At 41.8% G+C, this 18,595-nt stretch overlaps 1 non-coding gene across 1 annotated transcript; it reads right to left on the bottom strand.

Annotated features, from left to right (window-relative positions):
• Positions 1-8,686: 8,686 nt before the first annotated feature.
• Positions 8,687-8,794, bottom strand: LOC112787211 (small nucleolar RNA R71). Its single transcript, XR_003194636.1, has one exon. It is a non-coding gene; the product is annotated as a small nucleolar RNA R71 (small nucleolar RNA).
• Between the last annotated feature and the right edge of the window lie 9,801 nt (positions 8,795-18,595).

Genomic DNA, 18,595 nt, shown 5'->3' with positions numbered 1-18,595 from the left:
ACTCACAATAGAGTGAGGTCGAATCCCACAGGGATTGATTGGTCAAGAAACTTTAATCAGAGGAATGTTCTAGTTGAGCTAAGCAGAAATTGAGTTGAGATTTGCAGAAAAGTGAATGGCGGAGAAGTAAATAACAGAAAATGTAATTGCTGGAAGTTAATGGCAGAATGTAAATGACGAAAAGTAAATTGCAGAATCTTAAACAGGAATGGGTAATTGCTCATAAAAGTAAATGGCAGAAATTAAAGAGAATAGGTAAAGTCAGAAATGGGAGTTCATTGGGCTCAGGAGATGTTGCATTCTCCGGATCAAGTACATTTTCATCTCTTCCTCAATCAATGCATTCATTGATCTCCTTGGCAATCTTAAGTGATCGAATTCCAATTTCTTGGTAATTCAATCTCTCAAATCTTGATCAATAGCCAATTCCTTGGTCAATTGCTCATGAGAAGAGATGAAGTATGGTCACTGATTATACCACATGCATTTCCCAAATCAGGTGTTGGTGGGATTACAGTCACATATCCATCCATACCCAATTTGGTCCAGCATGAGAAAGCATTTCTAGCATGATCTCTTCATTCCTCTTTCAAGGTTCAGAAGAGATCCAAGTATGAATAGCTTCTTCTCCAAGATAACTATCCAATTGGATGAAGATCAAAAGCTTTCAAGTAAAATCAAGAGAAAAGATAGAAGAAGGAGAATGAAAACTAATATTGATCCATCAAATTACAACAAAGCTTCCTAACCCAATGAAAGGGATTTAATGTTCATAGCTCTGGAATATGAAAACAAAGATGAAGAATACATGATGAAAGTAAAACTAGAAGTGTAGAGAAAGTAAAATATAGAGAGTAGTTCTATGCCAAAGGCCCCCTAAAGTTTCCAACTCCCCAAACTAATTCAAAGTTACTCCTATATATACTACTCTTCTGATCTTCTAGTTGGCTCTTCAAGTCCTGGGTATGGGCCTCTGGATCTTGAGTTTGAAGCAGTTATCCTTTTCCTTGGGCTTAGCTTGGCTTGCTGAGAGAAAAGCTAAAGTGGGCAGAGACTTTGGCTTAGGACGTTAGTGGTGTCAACGTTAAGTGAAAGTGTGGGTTCGAGAACGTTAGTGACAATTACCTTTTTCACTAACGTTCCTAACCAAAATATGATCACGTTGACTTCAACGTTAGTGGCACTAACGTGACCACTAACGTTGCCTCTTGGTCCTTCGCACACGTTATTGGGACTTACCTTTCCCAATAACCTGGACAGTCCTCCCTTGTCCCTACGTTAGCATCCACGTTAACTCGGTTAACGTGGCTTCTAACGTAGTAATGCCAATCCTTCGAGAACGTTAGTGACACTTACCTTTGTCACTAACGTTCCAATGTGCCCCTATTTCCCACGTTAGAGTCCATGTTAACTAAGTTAACGTGGCTTCTAACGTAGTCATGCTAGCCATCTCCAACGTTAGTGACAAAGGTGAGTGTCACTAACATTGGCTCATCATCTCTTTATCCACGTTAGCTTCCACATTAACTAAGTTAACGTGGGAGTTAATGTTGCTCATGGTGGCTCTTGGTGGTTCACCCCAACGTTAGTGACAAAGGTAAGTGTCACTAACGTTGGCTATCAATTGCTCTCTCCACGTTAGCTTCCACGTTAACTAAGTTAACGTGGGAGTTAACGTGGCTTATGGAGGCTTGGCCAACATTAGTGACAAAGGTGAATGTTACTAACATTGGCTTCTCTTTTGCTTCTTAACGTTAGAGTCCACGTTAACTAAGTTAACGTGGCTCTTAACGTGGCCACTTATGAGCTTGGTCCAACGTTAGTGACAAAGGTAAGTGTCACTAATGTTGGCTCCATTTTCTTTCTTCCACGTTAGAGTTCATGTTAACTTAGTTAACGTGACTCTTAACGTGGGTTATGATGGCTTCAAGGGCGTTATTGGCGATTACTTTTCTCATTAACGTTGCAAGATAGCTCCCATTCCACGTTAGTGGTCACGTTAGTTAGACTAACGTGGCTGCTAACGTGGTTCTTCCTTTCTTTCTTTGTCCTGAAATCAAACAATAAAGTGCATCAAAGTTCTAATCTAAATCATGAGACATGCATCCTCTAATTTGTCATATAATTCATGCAAAATTCTCATGAAATCATGTAAAGTGCACAATGTATGCTTGAATCAAGATGTAAGTGAATATCTACCAAAAACTAGCTTATTTTCTAAGAAAATGCATGAAACTACCTTAAAAACAGTAAAGAAAAGGTCAGTGAAACTGGCCAAAATGCCCTGGCATCAATCACTTGCGGAATGTGTTACAAATCTTGAAGGAGAGAAAATTGTATGCCAAGTTATCTAAATGCAAATTTTGGAAAATTGAGGAGAAGTTTCTTGGTCATGTGGTAAGTCAACAAAGGATTGCTGTGGATCCTGCTAAAGTTGAGGTGGTAATGGATTGGGGGCGACCAACTTCTGTGACCGAGATTAGGAGTTTTCTTGGTTTGACGGGTTATTACCGAAGGTTCATCAAAATATTTTCGCAACTCGCTTTGCCTTTGACTAAGCTGACAAGAAAAGATGCACTATTTGTTTGGACTTCTGAATGTGAGGAAAGTTTTCAAGCATTGAAGCAGAAGTTGACCATTGCACATGTATTGGTGTTGCCTGAGCCAAATGAATCGTTTGATGTGTACTGTGACGCATCATTGAAGTGTTTGGGATGCGTGCTGATGCAACACCGTAATGTCGTGGCATACGCCTCACGGCAGTTAAGGCCGCACGAGATAAATTACCCGACTCATGATTTAGAGCTTGCTACCGTTGTGTTTGCCCTAAAGGTTTGGAGAAATTATCTCTATGGTGTCAAGTTTCAAGTTTTCTCAGATCACTAAAGCTTAAAGTACTTTTTTGATCAGAAAGAACTGAATAAGTGTTAGAGGAGGTGGATGGAGCTATTAAAGGATGATGACTTCGAATTGAGCTACCACCCGGGAAAAGAAAATGTTGTGGAAGATGCCCTAAGCCGAAAATCATTGTTTGTTGCTTGGATGATGCTTTGAGAAGAGGGATTGCTAAAGGCATTCAAGAGCCCGAACTTGGGTTTCCAAGAAGTATCCGGAACTCTGTGCCTAAGTCAATTGCAAATTTTGAGTGATTTTATGTTCGAGATCGAAAAAGCTCAGCAAGACGATAAAGAATTGCAGAAGGTGTTGCCGGCTATTGAGCAAGGAATGCAGTAGAGAGTATCATTGGACAAAGACGGATTATGGAGATTTAACGGTAGGATCATTGTACCGGATGTTGGAACCTTGTGACGGGATATCTTAAAGGAGGCGCACAAAAGCGGATTCTATATTCACCCGGAAAGTACTAAGAAGTATCACGATCTAAAAGCAATGTTCTGGTGGCCGGGAATGAAGAATGACGTAGCGTTGCATGTATGCAAGTGTTTAACTTGTCAGAAAGTTAAAATTGAACATCAAAAACCATCAAGAACCCTTCAACCCTCAGAAATTTTGCAATGGAAATGGGAGAGTATTGCAATGGACTTTGTATCGTGTTTACCAAGAACTCGAGCTGGATATGACGCTGTTTGGGTAATTGTGGATCGACTGACAATGCCGGCTCACTTTCTACCCATTCGGACGAGTTGTACATTGGAGGGGCTAGCACATTTTTATATTAAAGATGTTGTGAGATTGCATGGCGTGCCTACCATCATTATATTCGACAGAGATACTCGTTTCACCTCAAGGTTCTGGGGATCTTTCCAGTGAGAATTTGGAACTCAGTTAAGATTGAGCACTGCGTATTATCCTCAAATTGATGGTCAGTCAGAGAGGACAATCCAAACCTCGGAGGATATGCTGAGGGCTTGTATTTTGGACAAGCCGGCGAGCCAGGATCAATATATGCCACTAGTGGAGTTTGCATATAATTACAGCTACCATGTGAGCATCGAGATGGCTCCGTATGAGGCTCTATATGGGAAGAAGTGTCAATCTCCGATATGCTGGTATGAAGCTGGGGAGAAAAGCTTGTTACGGCCTGAAATGATAGCCAAGACCACTAAGTAGATAAAGAAAATCCGAAATTAAATGCTTGCCGCTCAAAGCCCTCTGATAAACCACTATTTCATGGTTTATCTTGTGCTCAATTGAGTGGTTTTTATCAACTCTTTACCCACTTATTCATACTATTTGTATGGTTTTACATTTGCCTTCCTAATTATGTGCTTTGATTGAAAACATGCTTCTTTGGCCTTAAGTTCCCTATGTTTAATCCTCTCTTATTACCATTAGATGCCTTGATATGTGTGTTAAGTGATTTTAGAGATTACAGGGCAAGAATGGCTCAGAGGATGGAAAGGAAGCATGCAAAAATGGAAGGAATACAGGAAACTGAAGGAACTGCTAAACCTGTCCAGCCTGACCTCCTGGCACTCAAATGACCATAACTTGAGCTACAGAGGTCCAAACGATGCGGTTTTAGTTGCATTTGAAAGCTAACATCCGGGGCTTCTCAACGCATATAATTTGCCATATCTGCCCCAAAGTTAGGTGATGAGAGGATAATTTATACGCTATTTGGCATTGTTTTTAGTATGTTTTTAGTAGAATCTGGTTACTTTTAGGGATGTTTTCATTAGTTTTTATGTTAAATTCACATTTCTGGACTTTACTATGAGTTTGTGTATTTTTCTGTAATTTCAGGTATTTTCTGGCTGAAATTGAGGGACTTTAGCAAAAATCAGATTCAGAGGTAGAAGAAGGACTCCTGATGCTGTTGGATTCTGACCTCCCTGCACTCAACGTGGATTTTCTGAAGCTACAGAACTCAAACTGGCGCGCTTCCAATTGATTTGGAAAGTGGACATCCAGGGCTTTCCATCAATATATAATAGTCTATACTTTGGCCGAGTTTAGATGACGCAAAAGGGCGTTGAACTCCAGTTCTACGCTGTAGTCTAGAGTTAAACGCCAGAAACACGTCACGAACCAGAGTTGAACGCCAAAAACATGTTACAACTTGGCGTTCAACTCCAGAAGAAAGCCTCTGTACGTGTAAACTTCAAGCTCAGCCCAGGCACACACCAAGTAGGTCCCGGAAGTGGATTTATGCATCAATTACTTACTTCTGTAAACCCTAGTAACTAGTTTAGTATAAATAGGACTTTTTACTATTGTATTAGACATCTTATGATTTTTAGTTCATCTTCGGATCATATTGATCACGTTGGGGGGCTGGCCATTCGGCCATTCCTGAACCTTTCACTTATGTATTTTTAACAGTAGAGTTTCTACACTCCATAGATTAAGGTGTAGAGCTCTACTATTCCTCATGAATTAATGCAAAGTACTACTGTTTTTTATTCAATTCAACTTATTCCGCTTCTAAGATATTCATTCGTACTCCAACATGAATGTGATGAACGTGACGATCATCATCATTCCCCCACGAACGCGTGCCTGACAACCACTTCCGTTCCACCTTAGATTGAATGAATATCTCTTGGATCTCTTAATCAGAATCTTCGTGGTATAAGCTAGATTGATGGTGGCATTCATGAGAGTCCGGAAAGTCTAAACCTTGTCTGTGGTATTCCGAGTAGGATTTAGGGATTGAATGACTGTGACGAACTTCAAACTCGCAAGTGCTGGGCGTAGTGACAGACGCAAAAGGAGGGTGAATCCTATTCCAGTATGACCGAGAACCTCAGATGATTAGCCGTGCTGTCACAGAGCATTTGGACCTTTTTCACAAGAGGATGGGATGTAACCATTGACAATGATGATGCCCTTACAGAAAGCTTACCATGGAAAGGGGTAGGACTGATTGGATGAAGACAGCAGGAAAGCAAAAGTTCAGAAGAACGAAAGTATCTCTATACGCTTATCTGAAACTCCCACCAATGAATTACATAAGTGTTTCTATCTTTATTTTCTATTTATTTATTATTTATTTTCGAAAACTCCATAACTATTTGATATCTGCCTGACTGAGATTTACAAGGTGACCATAGCTTGCTTTATACCGACAATCTCCGTGGGATCGACCATTACTCACGTAAGGTTTTATTACTTGGACGACCCAGTGCACTTGCTGGTTAGTTGTGCGAAGTTGTGAAGTTATGTTTGGACCATGGTATTGTGCACCAGTTATTGGCGCCATTACCAGGGAGAGAACGAACAACAAATTTTACAACGTCAGTAACAATTTCGCATACCAAGTTTTTGGCGCCGTTGTTGGGGATTGTTCGAGTTTGGACAACTGACGGTTCATCTTGTTGCTCAGATTAGGTAATTTTCTTTTTGTTTTATTTTCAAAAATATTTCTTCAAAAATATTTCAAAAAAATTTTTCCTTTTGTTTTCGAAAATTATTCAAAATTTTTAAGAATGGATTCTAGTGTTTCATGAAGCATATAGAAGCCTGGCTGGCTGTAAAGCCATGTCTAATTCTTTTAGACTGAGGCTTCCACTTGTAAGTATATGAATTTGGATGAAGTTTCAGCTGTTGTATGCTTAATTTGTATCTTCTAAAGCTTGGCTGGCTATTAAGCCATGTCTAACCCTCAGATTGGAGCTTTAGACTAAAGAGCACAAGATTCTTGGAATTCATATTAAAAAATTTTGGAATCCTTATTTTTCTTTTTCACATTAATTTTCGAAAAATCTAAAAAAAATCATAAAATCATAAAAATCAAAAATATTTTGTGTTTCTTGTTTGAGTCTTGAGTCAATTTTTAAGTTTGGTATCAATTGCATTTTTTCTAAAATTTTTTATGCATTTTTCGAAAATTCATGCATTCATAGTGTTCTTCATGATCTTCAAGTTGTTCTTGGCTAGTCTTCTTGTTTGATCTTCATATTTTCTTGTTTTGTGTCTTTTCTTGTTTCTCATATGCATTCTTGCATTCATAGTGTCTATACATGAAAAATTTTTAAGTTTAGTGTCTTGCATGTTTTCTTTGCATATAAAAATTTTCAAAAATATGTTCTTGATGTTCATCATGATCTTCAAAGTGTTCTTGGTGTTCATCTTGACATTCATAGCATTCTTGCATTCATCACATGTTTTGATCCAAAATTTTCATGCATTGAGTCAATTTTGTGTTTTTCTCTTTCATCATTAAAAATTCAAAAATAAAAAAAATATCTTTCCTTTTTTCTCTCATAAATTTCGAAAATTTGGATTGACTTTTTCAAAAATTTTTAAAATTCAATTGTTTCTTATGAGTCAAATCAAATTTTCAATTTAAAAATCTTATCTTTTTCAAAATCTTTTTCAAAAATTAAATCTTTTTCATTTTTCTTATTTATTTTCGAAAATTTCAAAAATATTTTTCAAAAATATTTTTCTTAATTTTACATCATATTTTCGAAAATATCATCAACAATTAATGTTTTGATTCAAAAATTTCAAGTTTGTTACTTACTTGTTAAGAAAGATTCAAACTTTAAGTTCTAGAATCATATCTTGTGATTTCTTGTGGGTCAAGTCATTAATTGTGATTTTAAAAATCAAATCTTTTTCAAAACTAATTTCAATCATATCTTTTCAAAAATATCTTCTTATCTTATCTTTTTTTTCATATCTTTTTAATCATATCTTTTTAAAACATATCTTTTTTAAAAAAATTGATTTTAAAATATCTTTTCTAACTTCTTATCTTCTTATCTTTTAAAAATTGATTTTCAAAATTTGTTTCAACTAACTAATTAACTTTTTGTTTGTTTCTTATCTCTTTCAAAACTACCTAACTAAGTAACCCTCTCTAATTTTCGAAAATACCTCCCTCTTTTTCAAAAATTCTTTTTAATTAATTAATTGTTTTCAATTTTTAATTTTAATTTTATTTCATTCCTAATTTTCGAAAATTACTAATCTTTTTCAAAAACTATTTTCAAAATTTAACTTTAAATTTTAATTTTTAATTTTCGAAACTCCTTCTCTCTCATCTCCTTCTATTTATTTATTCATCTACTAACACTTCATATCACCCAAATTCGAACCCCCTCTGCCATCTGTGTTTGAATTTTCTCTTCTTCCCTTCTTTACATTACATTCTTTTCTTCTTCTACTCACACAGGGGAACCTCTATACCTGGGTAAAAAGGATCCCTATTATTATTATTTTTCTGTTCCCTCTTTTTCATATGAGCAGGAGCAAGGACAAGAACATTCTTGTTGAAGCAGACCCTGAACCTAAAAGGACTCTGAAGAGGAAACTAAGAGAAGCTAAAATACAACAATCCAGAGATAACCTTACAGAAATTTTCGAACAGGAAGAGGAGATGGCAGCCGAAAATAATAATAATGCAAGGAGGATGCTTGGTGACTTTACTGCACCTAATTCCAATTTACATGGAAGAAGCATCTCCATCCCCACCATTGGAGCAAACAATTTTGAGCTGAAACCTCAATTAGTTTCTCTGATGCAACCAAACTGCAAGTTTCATGGACTTCCATCTGAAGATCCTTTTCAGTTCTTAACTGAATTCTTGCAGATCTCTGATACTGTTAAGACTAATAGAGTAGATCCTGAAGTCTACAGGCTCATGCTTTTCCCATTTGCTGTAAGAGACAGAGTTAGAGTGTGGTTGGACTCTCAACCCAAAGATAGCCTGAACTCTTGGGATAAGCTGGTCACGGCTTTCTTAGCTAAGTTCTTTCCTCCTCAAAAGCTGAGTAAGCTTAGAGTGGATGTTCAAACCTTCAGACAGAAGGAAGGTGAACCCCTCTATGAAGCTTGGGAGAGATACAAGCAACAGACCAAAAAGTGTCCTTCTGACATGCTTTCAGAATGGACCATCCTGGATATATTCTATGATGGTCTGTCTGAATTAGCTAAGATGTCATTGGATACTTCTGCAGGTGGATCCATTCACCTAAAGAAAATGCCTGCAGAAGCTCAAGAACTCATTGACATGGTTGCTAATAACTAGTTCATGTACACTTCTAAGAGGAATTCTGTGAGTAATGGGACGCCTCAGAAGAAGGGAGTTCTTGAAATTGATACTCTGAATGCCATATTGGCCCAGAATAAAATATTGACTCAGCAAGTCAATATGATTTCTCAGAGTCTGAATGGAATGCAAGCTGCATCCAACAGTACTCAAGAGGCATCTTCTGAAGAAGAAGCTTATGATCCTGTAAACCCTGCAATAGCAGAGGTGAATTATATGGGTGAACCATATGGAAACACCTATAATCCCTCATGGAGAAATCACCCAAATCTCTCATGGAAGGATCAACAGAAGCCTCAACAAGGCTTTAATAATGGTGGAAGAAACAGGTTTATCAATATCAAGCCTTTTCCATCAGCCACTCTGCAACAGACAGAGAACTCTGAACAAAATACCTCTAATTTAGCAAACTTAGTCTCTGATCTATCTAAGGCCACTGTGAGTTTCATGAATGAAATAAGGTCCTCCATTAGAAATTTGGAGGCACAAGTGGGCCAGCTGAGTAAAAGAATCACTGAAACCCCTCCTAGTACTCTCCCAAGCAATACAGAAGAGAATCCAAAAGGAGAGTGCAAGGCCATTGAATTGACCATCATGGCCGAACCTACGAGAGAGGAGAAGGACGTGAATCCCAAGGAGGAAGACCTCCTGGGACGTCCAGTGATCAATAAGGAGTTTCCCTCTGAGGAACCAAAGGACTCTGAGGCTCATCTAGAGACCATAGAGATTCCATTGAACCTCCTTACGCCCTTCATGAGCTCTGATGAGTATTCTTCTTCTGAAGAGAATAAGGATGTTATTGAAGAGCAAGTTGCCAAGTTCCTTGGTGCAATCATGAAGTTGAATGCCAATTTATTTGGTAATGAGACTTGGGGAGATGAACCTCCCCTGTTCACCAATGAACTAAATGCATTGGATCAACTGAGATTGCCTCAGAAGAAATAGGATCCTGGAAAGTTCCTAATACCTTGTACCATCGGCACCATGACCTTTGAGAAGGCTCTATGTGATCTTGTGTCAGGAATAAACCTCATGCCACTCTCTGTATTGGAGAAACTGGGAATCTTTGAGGTACAAGCTACTAAAATCTCATTAGAGATGGCAGACAATTCCAGAAAACAGGCTTATGGACAAGTAGAGGACATATTAGTAAAGGTTGAAGGCCTTTACATCCCTGCTGATTTCATAATCCTAGATACTGGGAAGGATGAGGATGAATCCATCATCCTTGGAAGACCCGTCCTAGCCACAACAAGAGCTGTGATTGATGTTAACAGAGGTGAACTAGTCCTTCAATTGAATGAGGACTCCCTTGAGTTTAAAACTCAAGGACATCCTTCTGTAAACATGGAAAAGAGGCACAGTAAGCTTCTCTCAAAATAGAGTCAACCAGAGCCCCCACAGTCAAACTCTAAGTTTGGTGTTGGGAGGCCACAACCAAACTCTAAGTTTGGTGTTGAACTCCCATATCCAAACTCTAAGTTTGGTGTTGGGAAGTCTCAATAATGCTCTGAACATCTGTGAGGCTCCATGAGAGCCCACTGTCAAGCTATTGACATTAAAGAAGCGCTTGTTGGGAGGCAACCCAATTTTTATTTAATTATATTTTTTATTAGTTATATGTCTTCATAGGTTCATGATCATGTGGAGTCACAAAAATAACTGAAAAAATTGAAGAAAAAAAAAGAACAGCATAAAAAAATAGCACACCCTGGAGGAGGAGCTTACTGCCGTTTAAACGCCAGTAAGAAGCATCTGGCTGGCGTTCAACGCCAGAACAGAGCATGGATCTGGCGTTGAACGCCCAAAACAAGCAGCATCCTGGCGTTCAGACGCCAGGAATGCACACTGAGGAAAGCTGGCGCTGAACGCCAGAAACAAGCATAAAACTGGCGTTCAACGCCAGAAACATGCTGCATCTGGGCGCTGAACGCCCAGAACAAGCATCAATTCGGCGTTTAAATGCCAGAATTGCTTGCAAAGGAATTTTACATGCCTAATTGGTGCAGGGATGCAAATCCTTGACACCTCAGGATCTGTAGACCCCACAGGATCAACTCAGCATCTGTGGACCCCACGGGATCCCTACCTACCACCACTCACTCTCTTCCCTCTTCTCAATGTTCATTCTCTCTTCCCAATAAACACTTTCCCAAAACTCTTCACCAATCACCTCAATCTCTCACCGTTATCCCCACTTCGCCACTCACATCCATCCACTCTTCCCCATAAACCTACCTCATAAACTTCACCTACCTTCAAAATTCAAAATCAATTTCCCACCCAAACCCACCCTATATGGCTGAAACTAAACCCCCCTCCCCTCCCTATATAAAGCCCTCCATTCTTCCTCATTTCACACAACACAACCCTCTTTTCCCCTTCTTGGCCGAATACACCTCTCCCTCCTCTCCTCCATATTTTCTTCTTCTTCTTCATCTATTCTTTCTTCTCTTGCTCGAGGGCGAGCAATATTCTTAGTTTGATGTGGTAAAAGCATAAGCTTTTTGTTTTTCCATTACCATTGATGGCACCCAAGACCGGAGAATCCTCTAGAAAAGGGAAAGGGAAGACAAAAGCTTCCACCTCCGAGTCATGGGAGATGGAAAGATTCATCTCCAAAGCTCATCAAGACCACTTCTATGATGTTGTGGCCAAGAAGAAGGTGATCCCCGACGTCCCTTTCAAGCTCAAGAGAAATGAGTATCCGGAGATCCGACAAGAAATCCAAAGAAGAGGTTGGAAAGTTCTAACAAACCCCATCCAACAAGTCGGCATCCTAATGGTTCAAGAGTTCTATGCCAATGCATGGATCACTAAGAACCATGATCAAAGTAAGAACCCAAACCCAAAGAATTATCTCACCATGGTTCGGGGAAAATACTTAGATTTTAGTCCGGAAAATGTGAGGTTGGCGTTTGACTTGCCTATGATGCAAGGAGATGCACGCCCCTACATTAGAAGGGTCAATATTGATCAAAGGTTAGACCAAGTCCTCACGGACATATGTGTGGAAGGAGCTCAATGGAAGATTGACTCAAAAGGTAAACCGGTTCAACTTAGAAGACTGGACCTCAAGCCTGTGGCTAGAGGATGGTTGGAGTTCATCCAACGCTCCATCATCCCCACTAGGAACCGATCTGAAGTTACTGTGGATCGGGCCATCATGATTCATAGCATCATGATTGGTGAGGAAGTAGAAGTTCATGAAGTCATCTCCCTTGAACTCTACAAAATAGCCGAAAAGCCCTCCCCCTTGGCAAGGCTAGCTTTCCCTCATCTTATTTGCCATATATGTTACTTAGCTGGAGCTTTCATAGAAGGAGACATTCCCATTGAGGAAGAGAAGCCCATCACTAAGAAAAGGATGGAGCAAACAAGAGCACTTTCCTAGGAGAAACGCATGAGGAAGCTCACCATCAAGAAATCCCTGAGATACCTCAAGGGATGCACTTTCCTCCACGGAATTTTTGGGAGCAAATCAACACCTCCCTAGGAGAATTAAGTTCCAACATGGGACAATTAAGGGTGGAATTTCAAGAGCACTCCATCATCCTTCATGAAATTAGAGAAGATCAAAAAGCAATGAGGGAGGAACAACAAAGACAAGGAAGAGACATAGAAGAGCTCAAGGACATCATTGGTTCCTCAAGGAGAAAACGCCACCATCACTAAGGTGGACTCATTCCTTGTTCTTAAATTTTCTATTTTTCGTTTTCTTATGTTAAATGCTTATCCATGTTTGTGTCTTATTACATGATCATTAGTATTTAGTAACTTTGTCTTAAAGTAGTGAATATGAATCCATCACCTCTCTTAAATGAAAAATGTTTTTAATTCAAAAGAACAAGAAGTACATGAGTTTCGAATTTATCCTTGAACTTAGTTTAATTATATTGATGTGGTGACAATACTTTTTGTTTTCTGAATGAATGCTTGAACAGTGCATATGTCTTTTGAAGTTGTTGTTTAAGAATGTTAAATATGCTGGCTCTTGAAAGAATGATGACAAGGAGACATGTTATTTGATAATCTGAAAAATCATAAAAATGATTCTTGAAGCAAGAAAAAGCAGTGAATACAAAGCTTGCAGAAAAAAATGGCAAAAAAAAAAAGAAAAAGAAAAAGCAAGCAGAAAAAGCCAAAAGTTCTTAAAACCAAAAGGCAAGAGCAAAACGCCAATAACCCTTAAAACCAAAAGGCAAGGGTAAATAAAAAGGATCCCAAGGCTTTGAGCATCAGTGGATAGGAGGGCCTAAAGGAATAAAATCATGGCCTAAGCGGCTAAACCAAGCTGTCCCTAACCATGTGCTTGTGGCTGAAGGTGTCAGGTGAAAACTTGAGACTGAGCGGTTAAAGTCAAGGTCCAAAGCAAAAGAAGAGTGTGCTTAAGAACCCTGGACACCTCTAATTGGGGACTTTAGCAAAGCTGAGTCACAATTTGAAAAGGTTCACCCAATTATGTGTCTGTGGCATTTATGTATCCGGTGGTAATACTGGAAAACAAAGTGCTTAGGGCCACGGCCAAGACTCATAAAGTAGCTGTGTTCAAGAATCAACATACTGAACTAGGAGAATCAATAACACTATCTGAACTCTGATTTCCTATAGATGCCAATCATTCTGAACCTCAATGGATAAAGTGAGATGCTAAAACTATTCAAGAGGCAAAAAGCTACAAGTCCCGCTCATCTGATTGGAGCTATGTTTCATTGATATTTTGGAATTTATAGTATATTCTCTTCTTTTTATCCTATTTTATTTTCAGTTGCTTGGGGACAAGCAACAATTTAAGTTTGGTGTTGTGATGAGCGGATAATTTATACGCTTTTTGACATTATTTTTAGTATGTTTTTAGTAGAATCTAGTTACTTTTAGGGATGTTTTCATTAGTTTTTATGTTAAATTCACATTTCTGGACTTTACTATGAGTTTGTGTATTTTTCTGTGATTTCAGGTATTTTCTGGCTGAAATTGAGGGACTTGAGCAAAAATCAGATTCAGAGGTTGAAGAAGGACTGCTGATGCTGTTGGATTCTGACCTCCCTGCACTCAAAGTGGATTTTCTGGAGCTACGGAACTCAAAATGGCGCGCTTTCAATTGCGTTGGAAATTAGACATCCAGGGCTTTCCAGAAATATATAATAGTCCATAGTTTGGCCGAGTTTAGACGAAGAAAAAGGGCGTGGAATACCAGTTCTACGCTACAGTCTGGAGTTAAACGCCAGAAACACGTCACGAACCAGAGTTGAACACCAAAAACACGTTACAACTTGGCGTTCAACTCCAGAAGAAGCCTCTGTACGTGTAAACTTCAACAAGTTGAGAGATGGAGAGAACTTGCGGGTTGAGAGATGGATCGAGAACTTGCGGGTTGAGGCAGATGCCGGATCACTTGCCTGGAGCAATGGGGGGTGGTACCTGCAAAGACACTCCGACGCTCAAGTCAGAATGGATCTAAGAGGTAGAAAGTGTGAGGAATGAATGAATACCTGGAGGGACCTGGGTCCTCTATTTATAGGTGATGGTGAATATCTTATCTTATCTTATTTGGCTAAGATAAGGGAGACGTTTGAATTATCTTATCTTATCTTATTTGGCTAAGATAAGAGAGACGTTTGAATTCGAAAGTTGGTTAGGAGCTCTAGTGGGCTGGTTCCAGGCCTTCTGGAAGGGCGAAGGGGGTCGGACCCTGGTAACCGAGTTCGGGGACCGTTCTGGGTGTAGGATCCGTGGGCCGGATCCGTAACAGTTGTTACGGATCCGGCCCAACATCCCGGATCCAAGACCGAACCCAACACCGGTTCCCCGGGTCCGACCCGTTCCTCACTTCTAGAAGGCCCGAAAACGGCATTCTCAGACTCCTAACCGACTTTCGAATTCAAATGCCCCCCTTATCTTAACCAAATAAGATAAGATAAGATATCCTCCATCACCTATAAATAGAGGGCTCAGGCCCCTCCAGGTATTCATTCATTCCACACACTTTCTACCTCTTAGATCCATTCTGACTTGAGCATCGGAGTGTCTTTGCAGGTACCACCCCCCATTGCTCTGGTCAAGCGACCCGGCTCCAGCACTGTCCGCGGGTTCCCGATCCACCCTTCAAACCGTACCAGAGACATCTCGTACATTGGCGCCGTCTGTGGGGAATCTGCATAAGCTGGGCCCGATGGGGGACGTCCTGGTGGAAACCCCCTCAAGCCAGGATGATTCTCAACCGATTAATCCAACCCCCGAGCACCGTGAAGTCCCGAACCAAGCGAGAATAGCAAGCACTATCCGAAACGCGAACGATCGCGACATCACGGACCGACGACACCCTGAGAAAGCCAGCGACAAAGCAGCACAGATCATCCAAGATCTCTGCCTCCTAGTTCAGGAACTCGAAGGCAAGATAACCAATAAAGGAAAACACAACGACGAGCACGGAAGCCATGCAACCTCCAGATCAGGATCTCACCGCGGTAGGTCGCCAACCCGACGACACGACAGAAGAGACGGTCGCAGCTCATCACGCGATCACAGACACGAAAAATCGCCAGAACGGCGATACAATAAGAAACATAACCGCAGCGCTTCTCAAGATCTGAGTTATCAACATCACTCGGACGAAGATCGGAGAGACCGAGACACCAAACGCACGAGAAACGACCATACAATAATGGGAGCTACACCCTTCACAGAAAGAATCCTAAGGGCAAAACTCCCCAAAGGCTTCGACAAACCTACCGACATGAAATACGATGGAACTAAAGATCCCCAAGAACATCTAACGGCTTTTGAGGCCAGAATGAACCTAGAAGGAGCGGCCGACACGGTCCGATGCAGAGCCTTCCCGGTAACCCTCGCCGGGCCAGCGATCAAATGGTTCAACGCCCTCCCGAACGGATCCATAGCCAGCTTCCACGATATTACACGAAAGTTCATGGCCCAGTTCACTACTAGGATCACCAAAGCCAAACACCCCATCAGCTTACTAGGGGTCACGCAAAAACAAGAAGAATCCACAAGAAAATACCTCGACCGCTTCAACGACGAATGCCTAACGATCGACGGACTCACGGATTCCGTCGCAAGCCTTTGCCTGACCAATGGGCTAATGAACGAAGATTTTCGCAAACACCTCACCACCAGACCAGTATGGACCATGCATGAGATCCAGAACGTCGCCAAAGACTACATCAACGACGAAGAGGTCAGCCAAGTCGTCGTGGCCAACAAGCGGCAGCACGGCAACAACCAACGCGGCAATTCGGCTTCTCACCATAACGCAACACCCAAAGAGAATCAACGAGACCACCCAAGACCGACCAACCGGACACCGAGAATAAGTAAATTCTCCAATTACACACCCCTAACCGCACCAATTACCGAGATATACCACCAAATAGCGGACCGAGGCATCATTCCAAAAGCCCGCCAACTCAAGGAAAGGACAGGAGGCAACAAAACCCTTTACTGCGAATACCACCGAGGCTACGGTCACAAAACGCAGGATTGTTTCGACCTTAAAGACGCCCTTGAACAAGCCATACGAGATGGCAAACTCCCAGAATTTACCAAAATCATCAGAGAACCGAGGCGCGCGGAGAGAGACAGGTCACCGGAGAGAGAAGGACGTAACCCGAGAACCCAAAAGCGACCCCCAAGAGAAAGTCCAGAAGAAGACCCGACCATCATAGTAAACGTCATCACGGGAAAAGATGCACCATGCAAATCAAAATCCAAAATAAAAAAGGACCTCCAGGTAATGGCCGTCACAAACCAAGCCCCAACTCCCGTGTCCAACAAAGCAATAACCTTCCTACCCGAGGACTGCCAGCACGGCACCGCAGCCGAAGACGCACCCTTCGTGATCTCGGCGAAGATCGGAACCGGGCTAGTCCGAAGAATACTAGTAGACACCGGCGCAGATTCCAACATCCTTTTCCGAGGGGCCTTCGACAAGCTTGGGCTCCGCGACGAAAATCTCCAAACGCACCGCAACGGCGTCACGGGACTCGGAGACAACTTCCTCAAACCGGAAGGCTCCATCACACTCCCCCTCACCATAGGAACCGGTAACAAGAGGAGGACACTCATAGCCGAATTCGTGGTCCTAAAAGACTCCACTGCCTACAACGTCATCCTCGGAAGAAAGACGATCAACGACTTTTCGGCCATCATCTTTACCAAATACCTCCTTATGAAGTTCGTAGCGGAGGACGACTCCATCGGGACCATCCACGGAGATCGGGAGATCGCGGCAGAATGCGACAACACCAGCCTGGCTTTACGGAAAAAATCCCGCGACGCAGCCGGGATATTCCTGGCCGACCTAGACGCCCGACAAGACGGCCAACCTAGACCCGAACCAGAAGGCGACATGGAGAAACTACAAATAGGACAAACCAAGGACGAATACACCTTCATCAACAGGAACCTCCCTTACGACCTGAAAGAAGACCTCTCCCAATTTTTAAAACAAAACAGAGACCTGTTCGCTTTCACTCCAGCCGACATGCCGGGGATAGATCCTGACTTCATGACCCACCGACTAGCGGTGAACCCCAAAGCCAAACCCGTAGCACAAAGAAGAAGAAAAATGTCAGCAGACCGAGCGGCCGAAGTCAAAAGACAAGTACAAGCCTTGCTCAAAGCAAACTTCATCCGAGAACTTCCCTACACAACCTGGTTAGCAAACGTCGTACTTGTAAAGAAATCCAACGGAAAATGGCGAATGTGCGTCGACTATACGGACCTCAACAAAGCCTGCCCCAAAGACGCCTTCCCCCTACCAAACATCGACGGACTAGTGGACTCCGCATCCGGACATCGATACCTCAGCTTTATGGACGCGTACTCCGGCTACAATCAGATACCCATGCACCGACCCGACGAAGAAAAAACGGCGTTCATTACCCCCGACGGCACGTACTGCTACACAGTCATGCCCTTCGGTTTGAAAAATGCCGGAGCAACATATCAACGGCTCGTCAACAAAATATTCCAGAACCTATCCGGAACCAAACTAGAAGTCTACATAGACGACATGCTCGCCAAAACTGACTCCGACGAACAACTCATCAGCGACCTCAAGGCCGTAACGGACACCCTAAGGAAACACCAAATGCGACTTAACCCAACAAAGTGCGCCTTCGGAATGGAAGCAGGAAAGTTCCTCGGCTTCATGATCACACAACGCGGAGTTGAAGCCAACCCGGAGAAATGTCGCGCTGTTCTCGAGATGACGAGCCCAAAAAACCTACACGACGTTCAGAAACTCACCGGCCGACTGACAGCCCTATCTCGCTTTCTCGGAGCATCAGCCCAAAAAGCAATCCCCTTCTTCAAACTAATGAAGAAAGGAGCCCCCTTCGTATGGAAAGAAGAGTGCGAAGTGGCATTCCAACACTTCAAGAAAACCCTGGCAGAACCACCAATCCTCGCCAAACCCCAAACAGGGGAAACCCTATACTTATACCTCTCCATAACGGAAGAAACGCTCGCGGCAGCACTCATCCGAGAAAACAAGAAAAAGGAGCAAAAACCTATATACTTCACAAGCAAAGTCCTACAAAACGCAGAAACCCGCTACTCGCGCCTAGAAAAACTAGCCTTTGCCCTCCTCACGGCGTCCCGACGCCTGCG

Source organism: Arachis hypogaea, chromosome 20, assembly GCF_003086295.3.
Source record: "Arachis hypogaea cultivar Tifrunner chromosome 20, arahy.Tifrunner.gnm2.J5K5, whole genome shotgun sequence".
Classification (NCBI taxonomy): Eukaryota; Viridiplantae; Streptophyta; class Magnoliopsida; order Fabales; family Fabaceae; genus Arachis; species Arachis hypogaea.
Note: the sequence above shows the minus strand (reverse complement) of the source record. Positions and strands in the feature narration are given on the sequence as shown.